Source organism: Crotalus tigris, unplaced genomic scaffold (genome assembly GCF_016545835.1).
Source record: "Crotalus tigris isolate CLP2741 ecotype Arizona unplaced genomic scaffold, ASM1654583v1 scf7180000017663.5292952, whole genome shotgun sequence".
Lineage (NCBI taxonomy): Eukaryota > Metazoa > Chordata > Lepidosauria > Squamata > Viperidae > Crotalus > Crotalus tigris.
In genome coordinates, this window is record NW_024096550.1 from 3,290,592 (window position 1) to 3,308,980 (window position 18,389).

Genomic DNA, 18,389 nt, shown 5'->3' on the forward strand with positions numbered 1-18,389 from the left:
TTCTTTGGGCTTTCTTTTAATGGACAACATTTCTATCAAGTCTGAATGAAGCCCTTTAAGAGAATGAATAAAAGCCCACTTAATTTCCTTTATTCTCAGTTATTTATTTCATTTGTGCCATTGCTACCCGGAGATGGTTTGATATTTAATCAACAATCAGGAGCACAGATATGTCTTCATGTCCTCTGTGGCACCTTAAATCTAAGTTTTACTCTATAGTTACGACAGCTCACCATGCAAAATGCCTTTGAAACAAGAAAAATCAAACACCTGCTTGCTCAAAGACACACTATTATGTGAAATTGTTCTGTCTTTGAAAATGATGTATATATCTGTTCTTCTGGTTACGATATATTCTTATATAATCTTACTCTTTTTGATAGATATTCTTGGTAGATCAGGGGTGTCAAGTTGCCAGCCCACGGGATGGATGCGTCAGGCCAAAACTGTATCCACCCCATTGCTGCCAATGGAAAAAAAGTCATGATACGTCACGACACGTCACGTGATGTTGTGAATTTGACACTCCTGTGATAGATAGATACTCTTACTCTTTTTGATAGATAATCTATCTTCTGAACAGACTTCTCAAGTTATTAATGGAATTCTCATAGTTGAATAAGAGTGCAATAGTTGCTGTGTTACAGTACTATAACACATGCTTATTGTTCCATTTTTTTCTGAAACATTGAACAAGGAGCAGATACCCTAATTGCATTGACTTTTGTTGTTGTTGATTTTCAGGTGAATCCATCAAAATACTAATGGTTTTTCCCTACAACTGGATTTATTGAACAGCAGTGCTCCCCATCATGGATGTTAGTAAAACCTATTATAGTAACACCATAACTGCAAACTAAAAAAAAATACAGGCATAAGTAACTTTATAATAAAACCAATGCATCACAACAAGAAACAACAGAAAAAAATCAGTTTGTTTATGCAAACAAACTCTCCTTTCAGAATGGTTAAGCACACATATTCCTTCAATTGGACTCAATTATTTCAACCAGGATTCTGTCAGCAAATCAGATATTTCAGAGAAATTATAAGAAAAAAGCTTTAAAAAACAATCTATAAGGAAAATTGTGTTTCTTGAGTTTTAATGAGTGGGTCAATATTCATAATGCTTTTATTCTATGTGCTTGTACATCAAAAGAAGAATGGAATGTCTTTTTGAAAAAAATTGTTTCATCAAAAATATTGACGTAACCCATACAATTATGTTCTTTAAGCATTTTGTAAATGCTGATTTAATCGTGAAAGCTATAATACCCTGATAAGACTGAGTGATTTTGGGTGGGTGGAACTTCCAGCTCCGGGACATTAAGATATTTAGTTCTAGATGGGGTTGCACTGCCCCAGATATACCCAGTGCCCAGCTTGGGAGGGTCTCCTGGACCTGCGACTCTTACTTAAACAGGAGGTGACAGCTGAGGCTAGGAGATCCATTGCACAACTACGGGTTATGCACTAGTTGCGCCCTATGCTGGATCAGGAGTCCCTGCACTCTGTCACATAAACCCTGATCATCTCATTTTGGACTACTGCAACTTGTTCTACATGGGCTAACTTTGAAGAGTGTTCAAAAGCTACAGCTGATGCAGAATGCAACTATGTGGACAGTTCTTGGTGCCCCTAAGATGGCTCATGTTACACTACTTTTCCTCCAACTGCACTGGTTGCCAGTTTGCTTCTGGGTCCAATTCAAGGTGTTGGTTATCACCTTTAAAAACCTTCATGGCATGGGTATAGGCTATCTGAGGAACCATCTCACCCCAATGGGATTAATCTGTGGACTCTGTCTGTGAAGGGATTTCAGCTAGTGAGTTTGGGTTAAGAGCCTTGTCTGCTGTGGCTCCAGTTCTTTGGAACATCATGCCTTCCAAAGTGAAATCTGCATCCACCCTTTTGGCCTTCCTAAAGAGCCTGAAGACCTGGCTCTGCCAATCGCCCTGGGGTCCCAACAGGCAATTCTGGAGGTAGTTAATGGATTAAGATAAAATCCCACCTCCTCCCCATATACATCTTCCTTCCTTCCTTTTCATCTTGTTAATTTAAATTAATGTTTAGTGTTGTTATTTATTGTTTTAAAGTTTTAAGGTTTTAGTTTGTTTACATTTTTGTAAGCCTAGGTGAGATGGTCGGCATATAAGTTTAATACATACAGGTACATACATACAGATAGTTCTTGACTTACGACCACAATTGAGCCCAAAATTTATGTTGCTAAATGAAACATTTGTTAAGTGAATTTTGCCCCATTGTACGACTTTTTTGCCACAGTTGTAAGTGAATCACTGCAGTTATTAAGTTACTAATATAGCCATTAAGTGAATCTGGCTTCCCCATTGACTTTGCTTATAAGATGGTCACAAAAGGTGATCACATGACCCTGGGACACTGCAACTCTCATAAATATAAGTTAGTTGCCAAGCATCTAAATTTTGATCATGTGACTCTGGGGATGCTGCAATAGTTGTATGAACAATCATAAGTCATTACAGTAACTTTGAACAGTCACTAAATGAACAGTTGTAAGTTGAGGACTACTTGTACTACATAAATACATACAGTATTTCTCAAACTTAGTAACTTTGAGACATATGGACTTCAGCTCCCAGAATTAGCCAGCATGCTGGTTGTGGAATTCTTGGCATTGAAGCCCACATGTCCTAAAGGTGTCAAATTTAGGAAACACTGCTATAAATACATTATTAAAGTAATTCCAAATGTCTAACATGCAAGTACGCAACCAAGATGAGAATGTATATAAAAATCATTACTTCAATCGTATACCATTATAAGGTGGTATATAATAGTACAAATAGCACTACTACAACCATCTCAGCAGCAATTGAAACTCAGTATTACTAACATAGTATTGTAACATTTTACATCTGTAAGTTGTAGTACTAATGACAAGCAAAGTAATAAAATAGCAGTACAATATAAAAATACAGTATAAAAATAATAAATGTATGTTTATTTCAGTATCAATATGGCTCCAAGTTATAAAATGTAAATGTTCATGTAATGTTATCTCAGAATTTACACAATTTGCCAACTTTTGTTCTCAATCAATTGCTGGTGAGCTTTATGAGCTGCAATGGAAAAAGAAACAGCTTTCCATATAGTTAATGATTATAATCCATCAGTGGCATTTGTAAGTATACCGGATCAGCATGCTCAAGTGGTTTTCTAAAGAGACTGATCCACAATCTTGCTTTTGTCCAGTCTCAGAGGGGCAGAGGGACAACATATGAGGGATCTTCTTACAGTTCTCCTCTGTGACTGCAGAAGAGAAAGCATTCAAATCCATAAAGGTAAAAGCTGTTCTGAACTTAGGGTTTTCTGACTGCATGAGGTGTATCACACGACTGTCATGTCTCCGTCTGAGCCTGAATCTGAGGAGGAAATGGAGCTGGAACAGGACCCTATGGAGGCTGAGGGAGAGGTGTCTGTGACTTCAGAGGACTGTGGGGAAGAGCAGGCTGAGGCAGCCCAGGGATCTTCAGGATTGGAACAGGGGAGACAGAGTTCAGGTGATGAGCAAGGCCCACCCCCACATGATCCTAGAGCATGGAGAGTGGAGAGAAGGAGGGAACAACACAGGCAGGCTCAATTACTCTGGAGGAGAGCATCCCACTCCACTTCACAAGGCACTCCTGGGGATTGAGATTTAAGGAAACGCTGTGGGGTGGGGCATTTGTCGAGAACAAATGCTGATTCACTGGAGTGTTGTGTATTGTTGCTCTTGTTCTATGCCTTCTGTTTGGAAACCTGGAAACCTTGACTATCGGACTGTATTTCAGATTCTCTCTTTTGGAAACTGCTCAGGCAAATTCGGATTCAAACAGACTCTTAAGTTTATGTTTTCTTCCTTGTTATCTCTATGGCCTTGAGTACTTTCTTATGCTAATCAGCCTGTATTTGAACCTATTTTCAACCAGAGTGGGCTGAAGGGATGTGTGTGTGATCTTTTGTTGGAGGCTTGCCAGCAAATGTGGGAGCATTTGGGGGAAATTTGGAGCAATAAAAGAACTGTTTGAATTGCCAGCTGACTGCATTGCCTCTGTGCTGTGCCCTGGGTCATCACAACGACTGCCTAATACAGTGGTCTTCAAACTTGGTCCTTTTATGACTTGTGGACTTCAACTCCCAGAATTCCTCAACCAGTGTGCCTGGCTGAGGAATTCTGGGAGTTGAAGTCCACAAGTCAGAAAAGGGCAAAGTTTGAAGATCCATAGGCTAATACCTCAGTTGTAAGGATATGTTACAGGTACTTCTTCACTTACAACCAGTTGCTTAGGAACTGTTTTTTTTTAAATGTTTTTATTCATAATACAATTAAAACAACAATGGACAAACATGACATTCCAGAATGAATTTTCCTATCAGTTCCTATAATGGTACAAAAGTTTAATACATCGTTCTTAACCTCTATATAAGCCTCATCTTCTATACAATACAATTATATATACAATTATATGTACAGTTATATATATCTTCTAATTCTACCATTAACTTGAAGTCTGAGCAGTTCTCCTTAATTCATACCAACAGTAAAATTTGCCCCAGATTTCGAAGTATTCGTGTTCTGTCTTGTCTTTCATAATCATTGTAAGCCTGTCCATCTCAGCACATGATAAAATTTTATGCAGGATCTCTTCTTCCGTTGGAGTTCCCTTAGTCCTCCAATTTTGAGCAAAAACCAGTCTGGAAGCCATTAAAATGTGTAGCATTAAATAAAGTACGCCTTTGTCATGCTTTTGCGTAGTTAAACCTAATAGAAAGAGTTCTGGTTTTGGTTCTACCACTTGCTCTAATATTTCTTCCAACCATACTTTAATCCTGTTCCAAAAATCACGAGCTCACGTGCATTCCCACCACATACGATAGTAAGTTCCACTTGTCAAATTACATTTCCAACATTTAGGGGAGACATTGGTACACATTTCAGCCAATCTTGTGGGTGGGAGATGCCATCTATAAAACATTTTGTAAAGGTTCTCTTTGTAAGAGGTGGCCAAAGTAAGCTTCTTGTTTCTTGCCCATAGTTCTTGCCAGATGTGCAGATCAAAATTAAGACCAAAGTCCTTGCTCCAATTCAACATAGTCACTTTTACTTGTTCCTTGTACATTGCCTGATCTAACAAATAGTAGTATAATTTTTTAATCATTTTATCCTCCGACCCCAATATTATTTTATCCAATTCTATTGGTTCTAATTTAATGCCTAACTCTTTTTTGTCTTTCCGATATCTCGCCTGCAGTTGCAGGTATGCCCACCATTCTAATTCTATCCCTTCATCCTGGAGGGTTTTCCTGGATTTCAATTCCCCTCTTTCATCTAAGATATTTTTATATGTTATGGTCTTGTCTAATTGGGTAAATTTTGGGTTTACATATATTTCTAACGGTGAGATCCAACTAGGTACTTGGGTATAATTTGGTTGCCAAATTTTTGTCCATACATCAATAAGAGCTTGCCTAATATAGTGTCTTCGAAAATATTTATGTACTTTATATTTATGATCCCCTAATATGGCATGCCATCCTATTTGTAGGTCATGGCCCTCCAGACATAATAGTCTCCTGTTTTTTAGTAATATCCAATCTCTTACCCATACTAATGCTGTAGCCTGGTAATATTTCTCCAAGTCTGGAAGACCAAATCCCCCCCTTTCCTTTGAGTCCTGCAATAATTTTAATTTAATCCTTGTTCTTTTTCCTTGCCAGATGAATTTACACATCATTTTATTCAAATTTTGAAAAAATTTCTTGTCTAATTTTATAGGTATACATTGGAACAAAAATAAGATGTTTGGCAACACATTCATTTTAATCACCGCAATTCTGCCCATAAGAGAGAGCTGTAGGTTAGTCCAAATATCAAAGTCTTTTTGAATCTGTTCTATTAACTTATCATAGTTATCCCTTTTAAGTGTAGCGCATTTGGCAGTCAATTGTATCCCTAAATATCTATTTTTATTTGTGATTTGAACACCTATTCTGTCAACCAATTCATTTTTCTGTATTTTAGTCATATTTTTGATGAGCATTTTAGTTTTTTCTTTATTTATCTTTAAACCTGCTATTTCCCCATATCTATTCAATGTTTCCATCAGTCTAGCCCCTGATTGTAGTGGTTCTTCAATTATAAAAACTAAATCATCTGCAAAGACTTGTATTTTAAATGTCTCTTTCTTGATTTCTAAACCTTGGATCTGTTCATCTTGCCGGAGTATTCTAGTTAATACCTCAAGAGATAATATAAATAACAGTGGTGATAGTGGGCAACCTTGCCTCGTGCCTTTTTGAATTTGGAAACTCTCAGTCAGTTCTCCATTGATTATTACTTTGGCCACCTGCTTAGAATAAACTGATTTAAACATATTTAAGAAATTTTCCCCAAAGTCCATATACAATAATTGGTTGAACATAAAATCCCATTTTACATTGTTGAATGCTTTTTGTGCATCAAGAAAAATTAAACACATTTGCTTTTCATTATGTACTTCATAATACTCCAATATGTCCAAAACAGTCCTAATATTGTTTCTTATATATCTTTTAGATAGAAAGCCGTTTTGATCAGTATGTATAAAATCCACTAAGAACCTTTCAAATCTTTGTGCCATTATTGCCATGAAAATCTTGTAATCCGAATTCAAAAGAGAAATGGGTCTATAGTTCTTAATTTGCACCAGGTCTGTGTTTTCTTTAGGAATCAAAGTGAGGAAGGCTTCTTCCCATGAAGCTGGTATTTTAGCTTGGGTTAAAACCTCATTAAATAAATCCAACAGCATTGGGCTTAAAGATTCTTGTGCAGTTTTATACATTTCTGCAGGTATACCATCTGGCCCAAGTGCTTTATTATTCTTCTGTTTCTTAATTGCGACTGAGAGCTCTAAATGTGTTATCTCTTTATTCAGAAGAGTTTTAAATTCTTCTGGCACCTTGGGTAAATTGGCTAATTGTAAATACTGTTCTATGTCATAGTTATTTCTCTTTTCGTCGTCCTTCTATAAATTCTTATAAAACTCATATGCCACTAGCTTCTTTCCTTCGTTCTGGCATACCATATCACCTTTGGCGTTATAAAGTTTAGTAACCCTCTGCTTATTGTTATGTTTTTTGATTTTATAAGCCAACCATCTCCCTGGTTTATTGGCATTTTCAAAGAAATTTTGTTTAGTACGTTTTATCTGCTGTCCTAGATCTTCCTTCACAATAATATCCACCTTATGTTTAATTAAATCTATCTGTTGTTTCAAATCACATCTTTGTGGTTCATTTTGCAGGTTATCCCCAACTTTACGTAGTTCTTCTTCTAGTTGTCTTTGGCGTTGTGTTTTGATTTTGTGTTGCCTAGCCATATAAGAAATTACAACGCCTCTCATGTAGGCTTTGGTTGTATCCCATAGATTTTGGCAATTTGTATCCTCCTTCTTGTTTGACTTAAAAAACAGATCCAATTGTTCTTCTAATTTTGATTTGAATTCTTTATGGTTTAAGATTGCCCTCTTTAGAGTCCATCTCCTCGTGTTTTTTTGCCCCTTCCATCTAATTCTAATCGGATTGTGATCAGCCCAGGTGTTCGTATCAATTACAATCTCCTCTACTTCTACATTTAAGTCAGCTGACATCCACACCATATCAATTCTGGACCAAGATTGATGACGTCCAGAATAAAAGGTAAACTGTTTTTTCCCAGGATGCCTTTCTCTCCAAGTATCCTGTATATTAAACTCATCTGCCATTTTTTAAAAAATATCAGATATTGTTCCTCTAATTCTTTTTCTACTCTTTCCACATTTATAATCTAGGTTATTATCCACAATTGCATTATAGTCACCCATTATACAAATGCTATCATGTTCCAGCTGGCTAATAATGTTGTAGAGTTTCTTATAGAAGCGTTTTTGCCCCTCATTCGGGGCATAAATTCCAACCAGGAGAATTTTGGTTTTATTCAAAGTTACTTCCACAATTAGGATTCTGCCCTCTTCGTCCTTATAAATTTGCTTAGCCACAATTTCTTGTTTAATATATACTACCACACCTCCTTTCTTATATTGCGAAAGTGCTGCGAACATATTCCCCAGTTTAGGACAGTTTAATAAATATTGATGTTGTTTTTTAATGTGGACTTCTTGTAACATTATTATATCTAAATTCATCTTATTAAGCCTGTTGAAAAACTTCTTCCTTTTTGTTGGAGAGTTGAGGCCACTGATGTTGATAGATATAGATTCAACACATTTTTCCCCTCCTTATCTATGTTTAGATCTAGTTACTATTGCTGGTCTAGACTCTTGAGTTTGTAAATCCTTCCCTCTTTCCACTGTTGATCTTATCGGTCTAGCCTCTTTAATTTCCTTAAACCTACTCTCCTGCTTTCCTTCATTTTTCCCTTCATCAATGTCCTCTCGAGGCTCAACTCGTTTACCTCTAGCTTCAATGACTTGCACCAGTGTCTCTCCTTCCTCTCTTGCTTCTCTTTCAACTAAATCTTCCTTGCTACCAAAGTTTTCTCTATAGAATTCCTCTGCTTTTTCTATTGAGTCTAGGTGAAACTTTTTCTCCTGCCATGTTACCAGAATCCCTTTCAGAGTTAACCATCTAAAATTGATATTTTTCCTTATCAGTTTGGAAGTTATGTATTGGTAAGGCCTTCTCGGGTCTCTCACTCTTTTGGGTACTTGTTTAAGTACGATCAGCTGTTTACCTCGATATTCCAATGTATCATCTCTGAACCTGAAAAGAACTTCATCCCTAATTGATTCCTTAATAAATCTAATGTGCACTTCTCTGGGAAGATTGTGTCGTCTTGCATAATTTGTATGTATTCTATAGGTCTCATCTATCTCGTTGGCCATCTCCTCTCTGGTAGACGCCAACACTCCTGCTAGAATATCTGACATTATTACTGGGAGGTCTTCACCTTTCATCTCTCCTACATTTTGAAACGGTAAATAATGAGCAGCCTTCTCAAGTTCCAAAGAAATAACTGTGGTTTCTAATTCTTTGTTAGCTTGAATTAGCCTTTCATTCATTTCATCCACTCTCTGCTCTTCTTTATCCATCCTTTCCTCCATTTCTACTAGTTTTTGTTCATTTTTCATAAGTTGGTGGTGGAAGGATTCAAATTTCCCATCCATAGATTTAATTTTATCTTTAAATTCCCCTGTATCATTCCTTATTTCACCTATTTCTTTTTTCAGATCTTCATGGTTTTTGCACATTAACTCTTGCATTGATTGCAGCATTTGTTGCAAATCTTTAAGTGGGTTTGCCCTATCTTTTTGTGCCATTTCTTCTAATGATCTTTGCCTAGCAGAACCTGGTTGCTTAGGAACTGTTTGAAGTTACAACAGATCTTTAAAAAAAGGTATTTAGGACCCAGATTCAAAGTTATGATGGCTGGGCATACACCCCCATGGTCACATGATCATATTTTGTGGGTCTAACAACCAGCCTTCATTTATGGCCATTTGCAGGATGTTGCAGTCATCACTGCAATTTACGCTGCGTTTACTTCAGGTTTCCAGCAAAGCATGCCCATTGCAGATAATGGGTTCACTTAATGACCATGGATTTGTTTAATGACCATGGTTATTCACTTAATGGTCATAACAAAAATATGTCATAGAATTGGGTTAGTCTCATGACTTAACACACAATATGTCTTATGACTGTAATTACAGGCTCAATTACAGTCATAAACTGAAGATTACTTATAGATTAGGCACCCTAGCTAGATGAAACTGCTGTTGAGAACCCTTGCTGAACACAAGTCTTTTTTGTATCTCCAAGAGTAATGATTAAACAAAGAAAACACTAAATGTGCTAATTTCAGCAGAAATGTCCTTTTGGTAGATTGGATATAGCACCAGTGATTAAGGGTAGCCCCACAGGAGAAAAGGACATCCTTAATAATAATAACAATAATAACAATAACAACAACAACAACAATAATAATAGTAATAATAATAACAACAACAACAACAACAACAACAACAACAACAACAACAATAATAATAATAATAATAATAATAAAGTTGGAAGGGACCTTGGAGGTCATCTAGTCCAACCCCCTGCTCAGGCAGGAAACTCTATATCATTTCAGACAAATGGCTGTCCAGTCTCTTCTTAAAAACTTCCAGTGTTGGAGCATTCACCACTTCTGGAGGTAGGTTGTTCCACTGGTTAATTGTTCTAACTGTCAGGAAGTTTCTCCTTAGTTCTAGGTTGCTTCTCTCCTTGATCAGTTTCCATCCATTGCTTCTTGTCCCGCCTTCAGGCACCTTGGAAAATAGCTTGACTCCCTCTTCTTTGGGGCAGCCCCTGAGATATTGGAACACGGCTATCATGTCCCCCCCATCCTTCTCTTCATTAAACTAGACATACCCAATTCCAGTAACAGTTCTTTATATGCTTTAGCCTCCAGTCCTCTAATCATCTTTGTTGTTCTCCTCTGTACTCTTTCTAGAGTCTCAACATCTTTTTTACATCGTGGTGTCCAAAACTGGATGAAGTATTGAATGAATTGATTGGATTTATATATACGGAAAGTCCTCGATTTGCAACGGTTCGTTTAGTGGCCAATCAAAGTTACAACAGGACTGAAAACAGTGACTGATGACTGTTTTTCACTCTTCAGACTGTCTCAGCCTCCCCAGGGTCACGTGAACAAAATTCGGATGCTTGGCAACTGATTCATATTTATGATGGTTGCAGTGTCCCGGGGTCACGTGATACCCTTTTGCGACTTGGCAAGCAAAATCAGTGGGGGAAGCCAGATTCACTTAACAACTGTGTTACTAATTTAACAATTGCAGTGATTCACTTAACAACCAGGGCAAAACAGTCGTAAAATGGTGGGGAACTCACTTAACAAACGTCTCTCACTAAGCAACAGAAATGTTGGGCTCAGTTTTGGTCAATTAAGTCGAGGACAACCTTTAATAATAACAGTAGTAAAGTTGGAAGGGACCTTGGAGGTCATCTAGTCCAACTCCCTGCTCAGGCAGGAAACCCTACACCATTTTGGACAAATGGCTGTCCAGTCTCTTCTTAAAAACTTCCAGTGTTGGAGCATTTACTGCTTCTGGAGGCAGGCTGATCCACTGATTAATTGTTCTCACTATCAGGAAGTTTCTCCTTAGTTCTAGGTTGCTTTTCTCCTTGATTAGTTTCCACCCGTTGCTTCTTGTCCTGCCTTCAGGTGCTTTGGAAAATAGCTTGATTCCCTCTTCTTTATGGCAGCCCCTGAGATATTGGAATACTGCTATCATGTCCCCCCTTGTCGTTCTCTTCGTTAAACTAGACATACCCAATTCTAGCAACCGTTCCTTATATGTTTTAGTCTCCAGTCCCCTAATCATCTTTGTTGCTCTTCTCTGTACTCTTTCTAGAGTCTCAACATCTTTTTTACATCGTGGTGACCAAAACTGGATGCAGTATTTCAAGTGTGGCCTTATCAAGGCATTGTAGAGTGGTATTAATACTTCACATGATCTTGATTCTATCCCTCTGTTAATGCAGCCTAGCACTGTGTTTGCCTTTTTGGCAGCTGCAGCTACCATATTTAGGTGATTGTCTACTAGGACTCCGAGGTCCCTCTCACAGTTACTGTTGCGTCCTTCGCGAAATGGCAAGACACGAGAAGCAGTTGTAGTTCTCAGGAAACTTCTTTATTTCAGTTCAGCATACTAGTTACAAGACGCCGACAACGCCCAAAACTCCCGGCCTCTTTTATAGGCCATTCCCGGGTCAATCTGCAACTTTTGGCGCGCCAGCACTTGCGCATGCACACAAGTACTGGCGACAGCCTATCTGGTCCCGGGCAGCTTGCACCTGCTCGGGACCGCCTGCAATGCCCCGAGCCTGCTTGCACAGGCTCAGGACATAACAATTACTACTATTGAGCATGGTGCCACCTATGCTGTACTTGTGCATTTGGTTTTTCTTGCCTAAATGTAGAACTTTGCTTTTTTCACCATTGAATTTAATTTTGTTAGTTAGTGCCCAGTGTTCAGGTCTGTCCAGATCCTTCTGTATCTTAAGCCTGTCTTCTGGAGTGTTGGCTATTCCTGCCAGCTTGGTGTCGTCTGCAAATTTGATGAGTTCCCCATCTATCCTCTCATCCAAATCATTGATGAAGATGTTGAAGAGCACTGGGCCCAGAACAGAGCCCTGGGGCACCCCACTACACACTTCCCTCCATATAGATGCAGTTCCATTGAGGACCACTCGCTGAGTACGGCCGGTCAGCCAGCTACGGATCCATCTGGTGGTGATTCTGTCTACCCCACATTTTTCTATCTTATCAAGTAGTAGGTTGTGATCTACTTTATCAAATGTCTTACTGAAGTCCAAGTAAATTATGTCCATAGCATTCCTCTGATCCACTAATTTTGTCACTTGGTCAAAGAATGCAATAAGATTTGTCTGGCATGATCTATTTTTGACAAACCCATGTTGGCTTTTAGTAATGACTTTGTTTGCCTCTAGGTGTTCGTTGATTCGTTGTTTGATTATCTTTTCCAGGATCTTCCCAGGTATTGAGGTCAGGCTGATAGGTCTGTAATTTCCTGGATCCATTTTTTTTCCTTTTTTGAGGATGGGAACTACATCAGCTCTTTTCCAGTCCTCTGGTAGTTCCCCTGTGTTCCAGGATCTTTGAAAAATATAGTTCAGTGGTTCCAATATCACATCTGCCAGTTCCTTGAGAACCTTGGGGTGTAATCCATCTGGTCCTGGCATTTGAACTCATCTAGGCTGGACAGGTGCTCACTTACCATTTTCTTGCCTATCTTAACTTGTGTTTCTATTTTGTTTTTTATGGCACTATTTTTGATAGGTTGGTCTGTTTTTTCCCTTTGTGTAAAGACAGATGCAAAAAATGAGTTAAATAGTTCTGCTTTCTCCCTGTTGCTTGTCACCTTCTTGCCACTTCCACCCACTAATGGACCAATCATTTCCTTCACTTTTTTCTTGTTTTTTACATGTTGAAAGAAGCTTTTTTTGTTATTTTTGACTTTGGTCGCAAGCCTTAGTTCATTTTGAGCCTTGGCTTTCTTCACTTCATCTTTGCAGGCTCGGGCTATTTGCTGATATTCTGACTTAGTTGTGTTCCCCTCTTTCCACTTTCTATACTTGTCCTTTTTATCTTTCAATTTGTCAGAGAGTTCTTTATGCAGCCATGCTGGTTTCTTTTGAGAGCTGTAATAAGAGCCTTTAGCTCTTATTACTCTATCCTCCAAGAGCAGTTTGGGATATTGCTTAAGACACCAGGCTAGAAACCAGGGGACTGTGAGTTAGGGTCAAGGGTCAAGGGCAGCTAGATCACTACTGGGCCATGGCCTATTTGCAACTGCGCTGCATGAGTGGCGGACCAATGCACACGTATGAAGCCCCACTCATGTGAGCAATGAACATGGCACAGTCCCACTCGCACAAGCGGAGCCCCAAAGGCTTCTTTCTTGTGTGAGTGGGGCTGCATGTACCAGTTCCCCTCTCCCCCCCCCCCGCAGCCGGGTAGCCAAGCTGCAAAAGTTGGCAACCGCTGAGCTAGGTGACTTTGGGTCAGTTACTTTCTCTCAACCCTAAGAAGAAGGATCACTTCTGAAAATCTTGCCAAGAAAACTACCAGGTCTTGTCCAGGCCATTGCTAGAAAACAAGTCTGGCACAAAAGCAAAAACATCTCTGTCCTCTAGTTTCCTGTTCAGTTAGTGTCCACCTATATTCAACATACATGTGTTAGGTCTCCTGGTGAAATTCATAATTTTTGGAGTTTTGGGATCATTAATATCCAACTTCTTGCAGAGCTACACAGGCCCCAGGGTTCTTTTAAAAACAATAGGGCTTCTGGAAAAAAAATGTCCTTACCATATGTATATACTAAAATATGAATGAATCTTTTCTTTATCCTAGCAAGAGGGAAGTCTAAAGGATTTTAATAGTTAATCAAGTAAATATAGCTGTTTGACTAAGAAGAGAGTCTCAATGCAATCTGCTTAACTTCCTTAAAGGTGCTAGCAGTAGTTGGTAATCATCCCTGTGGGTTGCATCTTATTTTCAACAAAGTTTTTTCATATAAAGTTTGCATCAAAAATAGCAGGCTTTAAGCAGTCATAGAAGTCTTTGGCTTTTCCCCAGGAAGTAATAGATAAATAAGTTCAAATGTTTCTTTGACATCAATACAGTGAGCTGATGGTTGGAGTAAGATATTTCTCTCTTAGGGAAAGCAGGACTAAGAGAGCTTGAAAACAAATTCAAATTAAGTACTCACAGTATATACAATATACAGATAATAAGTATCACAGTACTCAATTACAAGCTTCATGTAAAACACCTTTTAGAAATAAAAAATTGAAGTGCCCAAGAAGCAAATATGAATGTTGTGGACTTTATACCATCCTACTCTCACTTTGTAGCAATGGTTCCAAAGAAAACACTAATCCTAACTTTTTCAAAAATTATCTAGTGGAATGCTATTTGGACTGTTTGCAGTTTGCTGGCTTGTTCTGGTGGCAATCTGTAAATAAAATTGGGAAGAAAACAAAGGAACAATCTGCACCAAAATCCTCAGTACAGAGCCAAAGAAAACAATGTTTGGTACCTACCATAAATCCTATTTCTGTGGCCCTGATCAAAGTGCAAAATAATAATTTTTATTTTTGGTGTAGCTGATTTGAAAGGAACTGGGTGTAACTACAGTATAAGAACTGTGTCCAACTCATTTGCTTGCTAATATTCTCAGGATAAGAATCAATTGCTGAAGGAGTATATTATACTATATCATCAGCATCAAATTATTATCTCTCCATAATGCCAACTATAATGAAAGTCAGGGCAAAGCGTAATTGAGTTGAGAAATATATATTCAGAAATGAAGTATAGGAGTGTGTGTGTTGGAATCACTTAGTCATTTGGATTTGCAGGTTACTGAAGCTGTAATCAAACATTTAATAGAAGTAGCTTTTATGTTGATATAGAAACAGTATTACTTTCTTTGGAATAATTCATTCAAAACCGAGGAACAATTTGGTAACTGAAATTGCAGGAAGATACAAATGAAGTCTTCAGTTTGTTACTCTTCCAGTGATGGATATTTGGAGCTTATTTAGGTTGAAAATATCATTATTATGGTTTGTCACATAGTCAACCAGACTGGATTTGACATTTTTATCCATCTATTAAATCTTCCAAAGGGCCTGAGATAAGCAGATGTTGTTTGATGGTGTTATTTATTATTATTATTATTTAAACAAACACCATTTATAAATAAAATAATTTTAAAATATATCTACTTCTTTTTAAGTAAATATTTTTTAGAAAAAGAAAATACCTGGAATGAAGATTATGAAAAGAAGATGATGGTTGAATCCCATAGCAAAAATTACTTGGAGCTAGTGCTTATCATTTATTACTATAACACACAGCTCTTTGTACGATCTTAACAACGCTTCCATTTGTTAAATGAACATAAATTTGAGGAAAAACAACTGAGTAGATCATTACATTCTAGGCATTCATTCATTCCTAATCACAATCACTTATTTTTCTGTTTTAATTTAGAAGCAGCTGACTCCAGATGTCTCTTGGTGACTTACATTAAAAAAATAAGAACAATAAAGAAGCATAGTTCATAAGCACCCAGAAGACAAACTTTATATAAGAACAAAATGTCCTACAGGGATTCAACTACCACACTACCCCAAGACTCTGGTGACTGTCTGACCATTATTGGAGAAGAGGCATGTAGATCCTGGGGGCAGAGAGGGATGCAATTGCAGAAGGCAGGGACTGTGATAAAGAAGAGGTTCTTCCTAGGTTCTGATAAATGACTTGTTTTATGGAAGGGTCCCAAAGCATCCCACTCTGTTTGATCTCACTAGACAAACAGAAACAGAAATAGACCATGACCAATCACGCAATCATTGCATCACAACACTTTTCTACTTACATTGCAACATTGCATGTGAGTAAACAATACATGTTTTATTACTTGTCCCTTGCTTCTCATAAGGGTACCGTACTTTCTAAAAATGAACTCTCTCCTCTGAGTTTGAAAACTGCATATATAGATTATACCAAACAAGAGTAATGTTCCTTTACAGGCATGCTGGTACAAAAAATGCATATGGCATCTTGCCTATTTTGAATGTCACTAACTTTTGCTAGAAATAATTTAAAAAATCTTCCTATTAAATACACTGCAAAATAAATAAATAAACTGAACTATTTGTTAAATTAATCTTTCCCTTCTACTGTAAATTTTATGAGCTGGGACTGAGCTCTATTTGGAAATCTCATTACCAAGATTTTTGTGTATCTCTTTGAGGATCCATTTTTTTTTTTGTTTTAGTTTTCCAGGATTGTCCCCAAATAGTTATGAGAACATTAATGGAATGAATAACAAGAAGGTAAGCATCTTCATTGCCTTAAGAAATCTTTCATTTTCAGCCATATAAACAAAATGCTCTGAACAGAAACTCTGATGGGCTGATGATTTTAATTAATGCATCTGAAAAATATACCTGGATGAGTTTCAATTTCTAATCCCTCTGCCTGATGTCTTCTTCTTGACTAGCTCCATTCTTGTCTTACTATAAATGCTAAATAAGAATTTCTTCTAAATTCTTGGCAGCTTCTTTACCTGTTGGTGCTCCACCTGATCCAAAAACCAATATATGACCTACTTGCATAGCACAGAACTCTGCTGAATGCATAAGCTTCTCTACTTGTGATTTAGACTTTTACACTCAGCTTGGATATCAGATGGAGCTAGGATAGTTATGTGACTTTAGGGATAAAACCAGGAATGCAGGCTAATATCCCTGCTATACACGAATTCTATAAATTATATAATTTCTACACTCTAATTAATGGGGCAGTCTTACTTTCCCTAAAGAAATTCTTACTTTCCCTAAAGAAATCTGTCAACTCTACAAACAAATTTAGCTGAAGCCATTTTCCCTTCATTTTCGGTTGCTACAGAATTGGGAGGGGGGAATGAGTGTTTTTTAGCTTAGTCAAAACAATAAATTGGAACCAAGGTCATTGCTGGTTGCACTTTGGCGGTTAGAAAGCCCGGCAAGTAATTAATTGGGGATTGTGATTTATAACACATTACTGGGGTGGGAAGTTCAACTTTGTAACATTGTAATCTTTGGGGAAAAAATCAATATTGGGTTCACCTTTGTTTGTGCCAATACTATGTAGCCAAATAAATATGTTCTTTAAGGAAACTTTTTTGCCTTGGGGTTCTTTTTACTGGTCTCATCTATCAGAACCATGACAAAATCTTTATGCTAGTGAGAATTAGCCCTAAAGAGTAGTCTATGTGAGAAGAGAAGAATACACAATTCAATGAGCGATGGCACATTCAGGATCTAATATTGTCAATTCAAAGCAAAACTTTATAGGACAATATCCATAGTATCAATTATTTTGATCAAGGCAGTAACTTACATTGTTTAAGATGGAAAAGCATCTCATTGTCAGGGAACATTAACCATGTAATGTATTGGATTTGATGTGAAATTTTAATGTTTGTGAAAATGCTTTCTCTTAAATAACTTTTCAAAGCAGGTCTTGCATCAGCCTTAGAAGAGAAAGATGTAGACAGTGACTGCCAACTTCCAGCTTTGGCTGACATTTTTGATTCTCATGGCTTGCCTTTCTTTTCACCCCTTGACTTTGTGGATGGAATTACTCATACAGCTAGTGTATGGTGATTTATGTCCAAGCACAGTTTGCCTTAAATAACTTGGCAATAGCATTACTTTAACAATATGCCTCATGAAATGAAAAAATCATTTCCCCATCTGCCATCTCAAATCAAAAGCTCCAGTCCAGATAATTGATGGAGAGAAATCTGGACAAACTATCCTGGATACTGAGACTGGGACAACAACTTTTTTCCCCAAGTGCCCGTGGATTAGGTAGAACTATAGTTAAGACTAGACATCATTATCCAGTAAAAAATAAATAATGTGCTTGGAATAAATGATAAAACTTGAGTTTGTTTCTAAACAGATGGGTAGTAAATTCGCAAGTTTGGAAAGTAGTTTATCTTAAATGCATGAAAACATTAAGGTTATTAAAGTTCAAGCTCTCAGGTTTTGAATAGGAAGCACTGAAAATATATATATATATATATATATATACTTCTCCCGAAACCAGAATTATGACCTTAGAAGTAAAGGAACTAATTCAGGATAAACTCATTGCAAATTTACAAACTGAGCTATTTAAAGTACATCATCAAGTCATCAGAAATAATTTAAAAATTAATTGTGGGGGAATGTAGTTCAGAGTCAGCTGGAGGGATGGCTCCTTCCCATGGAGCAAAGTGACCACATAGCTTAGA